The sequence below is a fragment of the Telopea speciosissima genome, unplaced genomic scaffold, assembly GCF_018873765.1.
Source record: "Telopea speciosissima isolate NSW1024214 ecotype Mountain lineage unplaced genomic scaffold, Tspe_v1 Tspe_v1.0870, whole genome shotgun sequence".
Lineage (NCBI taxonomy): Eukaryota > Viridiplantae > Streptophyta > Magnoliopsida > Proteales > Proteaceae > Telopea > Telopea speciosissima.
Window position 1 is genome coordinate 3,218 of NW_025318206.1, and position 5,593 is coordinate 8,810.

General features: G+C 41.5%; 2 pseudogenes; both read left to right on the forward strand.

Annotated features, from left to right (window-relative positions):
• The first annotated feature begins 616 nt into the window (after positions 1 to 616).
• On the forward strand, positions 617 to 2,491 carry LOC122648358 (annotated as a pseudogene).
• A 182-nt stretch (positions 2,492 to 2,673) lies between these two features.
• On the forward strand, positions 2,674 to 3,647 carry LOC122648359 (annotated as a pseudogene).
• The last annotated feature ends 1,946 nt before the right edge of the window (positions 3,648 to 5,593 follow it).

A 5,593-nucleotide genomic window follows, 5' to 3' on the forward strand; every position in this document is an offset into this window, starting at 1 on the left:
CAGTAATTGTACTTGGGACGGTGCCAACACTCCCCTCTTCAGGGATCAGAGCGTTAGCAGACGAGCTGACTGAACCAACCCCACCTCAGGAAGAACCTCCCTCGTCTGACTCCTCGTCATCTATCAAAGACGATCCCGAGCCCTCAGCTTGGTCTTCAGGGATCGGCTGGGCCTCAAGGCCGGACTCCATGGGTAGGGGAAGCTCGGCGACGTCGGCTTGATGCGGCTTTGCTACGACGGGCTCGTCCGAGGTCGAGTCCAACAGGTCTATCGTGGGTGAACGAGCGAGGAGCTCTCGGCTCAAACTCGCGCCCTCTGCCGCCCCGTCGAACACCTCGCCCACATGACTACTACCAACTGACATACTGGGTGGAGAAGACTTACTGGTTGAAGAAGAGCTGGAGATGAGCTGAGCACGAACTAGAAAGCGTCGAGCACTGGAGAGCGAAGAAATCCGAGCTAGCCGAGCGGTCAATAACTTGAAGCAGTGAAGAATGAACAGGGAGGAGTCGCCTATTTATAACTCTTGGGCTGAACTGATCCAACGGTCGAGGAGAGTCCAGCGAGAATCAATGGTCCAGATTAAGAGACAATTTGAATTCCCGAGCCTGCCATAATGACTCCTGCTGACGTGGCATTGACGCCCCAACTGTCAGACCATACAATATCAAATCACTGGCAAAGGAAGCTCAGTTCAGCCGCAATGAGGTTTCGGACGAATGGACCAAGAAACTTCACTCACCAGTGTCGAGCCGACCCTGATGAGTGGGGGGCCTGTGATAAAGCACAGAATCACCTCACCAATTCAAAGCTGCCATGTGGCCGACCTGAGGTCAGTCCAAGAACCCAACTGAGCTGAGCAGGAAACCGGGCCTACCCGATCTTCAATAGGTCACCTGACAAAGCCAAGCTCACACAAGTCAGCCGGGGCTGAGGCCGAGTTCTGAGCCGAGCTCACACAAGTCAGCCTGGGCTGAGACCGAGCTCGCACAAGTCAGCCATAAGCTCCTGACCGAGCATACACAGGACAGCCTAGGCCGAGGTGACTGCCGAGACCGACCTACCAGGTCGACCTCCTAGGCCGAGCCCTCCACCAAGGTCATCATAATGACCCGCCAGGAATTGTAGAGCCACGTCAGCATATCCCAAGAATCACGGGATAAGGATCGAGCCACAATCCCAACGCAATACGAAATCACGCCAAGTATGGACTCTTACCTTAACAAGAGTCTGACCCCAAAAATGACTCTCCACTCCGCTCTACGCGAGAAAGCCTTCCAAAATAAAAACTCCTACCATACTAGGACTCTCCCAACCTCCTCACCTCATCCACACTCTATAAATATCCAGGTATGGAACACAATTTGACATCTTGCTTTGACTACGCAGTTACGCTGTTACATTAGAGACCTGACTTGAGCGTCGGAGAGTCCTTGGCCGGAGCCACACCGGCTCTCTTATGCTCATCGCTTGGTTTTTGCAGGCTCATCCGTGGGCGAACCGGGCATCGGAGGTTTTCACCCGCAACATACAGCAACAAGGAGATCTTCCTTCAAGAACTCATTAGTAATTCCTCGGATGTAAGTTTTTTTTTTTTTTTTCTTTCGAGTTCCTTTCCCTGTAAAATTCGAGATTTGTTTCTGAAACGTAACATCGTTTCAGGCATTGGACAAGATTCGATTCCAAAGTCTGATGACAAAACTAGAGTTGTTCATTAGGCTTATTCCTGATAAATCCAACAAGATGCTTTCTATTATTGACAGCACTGTATTATTTTCCTTGTACCTGAGTTCGTGTTTCTTTGATTGGTCGTCTCTGATCGAAACTAATGGTTTCCACAGATTTGGTGAACAATTTGGGAACAATTGCAATCTGGAACCAAGGAATTCATGGATGCAATATAAGCAGGAGCGGATGTGAGCATGATCGGTCAATTCTGTGTCGGATTCTACTCCACCTATCTTGTTGCGGACAAAGTTATTGTGACTTCGAAGCACAATGACAATGAACAATATATTTGGGAGTCTCAAGCGGGTGGTTCCTTCACTGTAACGACGGATGTCAATGGAGAGCCTCTTGGCAGAGGAATGAAAATCTCCCTCTTCCTCAAGGACAACCTGGTACAGTTCACATATCCTCTCTGATGTCTTTGTGCGATACTTCTTTGTTTGTTTGGACTTTGGTTTGATGTATTGTGGCCGCTGATTCACGGATGATGACATCTTAAAACAGTTGGAGTACCTTGAAGAGAGAAGATTGAAGGATCTCGTGAAGAAGTGAGTTCATAAGCTATCCTATCTACCTATGGACAGAGAAGACAACAGAGAAGGAGCTTAGTGGTGATGAAGACTTGGAAACCAAGAAAGAAGATGAAGGTGAAGTTGAGGACGCAAATGAAGAGAAGGAGGGCAAGTCCAAGAAGAAGAAGAAGGTTAAGGACCCAACAATTATTTATTTATTTGTTTATAATTTGGAGTATTGTGCATTCTGATATATAGATTAGATAGATAGATGGAGCCCGTAGAAGGGAGGATGAGATAGTACCTTGACAACAACATTACCATCTCTAAGCCATCCATGAGCATAACAAAAATTTTGGCAAGATGTAAGAAGCCATAGTAGGAGTCATTGAGAAACCATTTTGAACAATTAGAATCTACATAAAATTGTTTTAATGGTGAAGTCATGCCTGGACAGGTTACTCTTTTCTTTTATAAAATGCGTGGATCTTATACTTATTTTGTATTTCAGAACTACAATTTGTCCTGTAAATTTATGCATAACCGTGGTTTATGTTGGCCTAAACAGTGGGAACTCCAAGTTGGACCAGTTCTTGAGTTTTCTTCTGGTAATCAACTATGGATGGCTTGCTACCTTCTCGAGGGTTGTTAAATAAGTGCACTGATATTTTCTTTTTATCAATGATTATGTGTTTTTTCTATTTCTGTTTTTTTATTTTCCTACTTGCTTTGTAAAACAGAGGATCACAACAATTACAGGAGTTGTTCTTACATTTGACCCAAAACCAATCAAGGTCTGGTTTTTATCTTCTTGAAAATGTTAACACCATAGATAATCACTGCCTTTTGTGTTTTTCAACCACCACAAAGATTCTTTTCCTACTTCAAGAAAATTAAAAGTTTTTAATCTATTCAAGAACTAATATTTGTCAGTAGTTTGTCTTTGAGACCTTGACAGAGTTTTAAGTTAAGAAGTAATTTGATTTGAATTCTCTCTCTCTCTCTCTCTCTCTCTCTCTCTCTCTCTCTCATCTTTATCCAACCATAACCCACCTTTCATTTGGGCATTGATTCCAGTGTTTTATTGTTGATTCTGATCTTATTAGTAATAGGATAATTAGGGAGACTGGAATGGTGCTGGTGCACATCCTAACAAGTAAATGATTTTTTTTTTTTCCTTTTTGTGTATAGGAATGTGCTAGCTATAAATGTCCTGCTTCTAAAATGTAGATTCATTTTGAATTCTGAGTGAATTTTCTTGATTTTGGTTATGAATTTCACTTTGATCAGCAAGGCTATTGATAAGCTGGGTCTGCGACACAACGAGCATATGAAGCCTATGGAGAAGGTAATGAGAGAAGATTGATAGGTTGCCATGAGATTGTTGACATCAATATATTCATTTAGGTTAGTTAGAACTCTTTTCTCTGAAATATTCACGTTATAAAATATTCACAAATGATATCTGTGAATAGCCGTGCAAAATATTCACGTTATGTATCATCATTTGTACTTAAATTCACACCAAATGTAACCAAACTTTCAGGTATTATCTACTATTCTTTGTGCATGTTCTTGTTTTTTATTATTAATTGTTGTTGGATCATAGTTATTGTACAAATAAGTGAAGCAGTTTTCTTAAATTCTTATTTTGCATGTCTGGCTTTTTCTCTGTGTCTTCTTAATGGCTATTAGCCTTAGGATGTATGCAACTTGTCAACAACTTCAGGCTCCTGCTGGTACTTCCCTTCCTCGATCCCTCATCTTTGTGTTTTCTTTTAGTTTTGGTCTATTGGGTACGTGAGGAAATTAAGCAATTTATAGGATCTATTTGTGCAAGTGGCAATTGAACAGTTCAATGAGAATCCGTTTCCTTGATTTACATAACTCCATCTATATATATATCATCTTATGTAGAAGGGATTTCTGCAAGTTGGCCGGAAAGTTAATTTGTTGGGCAAATCCTCTTCTCTTCCCGGCTGGCAGGGAAGAGTATTGTGCCATGCACTGGATAATTTAAATTTTTTTTTTGTTTCTCTAATAATCTTTGTGAGGACAAAATCTGTTGTCCTTTAAATCAGTTTGCTGAGTACCATCTTGTTTGCTTGGATCAGATGACTGTGGGCCAAATTAGTAAATCCTACATAAATCAAGTCAGATATTGAGTTACTTGCTTTTAGGGCTATTTTATCTCAACATTGTTCTTAAGTTATTAATTTTTTGTTTACAATTAACTACCTCCAATGTTGAAATGAGTTGTGTTACCTGCTTTGATTATGTCAATGTGTACGGCATTTATGTTGTTGTATGTATCTAAATCATACCCAATGTTTCTGCCATGGTTCTAGAGAAGGTCCCTCATTCAACATTTCTGTTGAAATGAACTTGGAAATCTTCCCCTTACGTTTGAGCCAATTAGCAAAATAAAGAAAGAGGTCAAATTACCACAAGAAAAAAGACTGGTTATAGCAGACAATGAACTTAAGAAGAGATTATAGGGTTTTTTGCGGATTTTAGTCTGCTTGCATTTCTCTGTGAATGCTCAAATACAAAGACACTAAAACAGAGGTTTCCAACCAGAGCAATAACATTTTGTCCCCAGTTTTTTGGCCGGAAATTCCAAGATTTGGAGAATAACGAACTACCCAGAGGGCTTCTTCTTCTTTTTCTTCTTTACATTGACCAATTAAAGTTGATTTGTGCTTGCTGGTCCGTTCCTGCGAGTGTGATCTGTTAACTGGTTGTTGCTCCATTCTTCAAAATATAAGTGAGATAGAACTGTCGGGGAAGAAAAGGGCGGGAGGGCATGGTGGAGGTGGAGTTGGAAAAGGATAAGGTACAGAAGAGGGTCGGGTGTAGGGGAGAGGGGTGGGAGGAAGAAGGGATGAGTTTTGTTCTTTTATTTGAAGGGTAGAATAGGTAGTTCATACACTAATAAGGGTAAAATAGTCTATTAAAAAAATCTAACCTGTTGACATCACGAATTAACAGTTAAAAGGTTTTTTCCGTTAGTTTTTGGATCAAAATTGATATTTTAGTGCTTAGTGGGGTGTCATTAATTTAACGGGCCATCGGAGGGGGTGTCGCTGATAATTTCCCCATAAAAAAATATCTATATTCTACGATGTCGAAGTTGATAATCATCCCCCAAGAGGTCGGTAATTTCATTTCTTATCCTACTACCCTCCCGACCATCTTCGGCTCCGTTAGATGGGAGGTTTCAACAAGATCATCAACTTCATGAGTTTCTCTATTCAGAGAAGCATCCACGTCCTCCAATAAATCATCATCTGACATCACTCTCCTAATGTGATCATGCACCATACAGCAAGCTAAGACATGGTCAATCTACC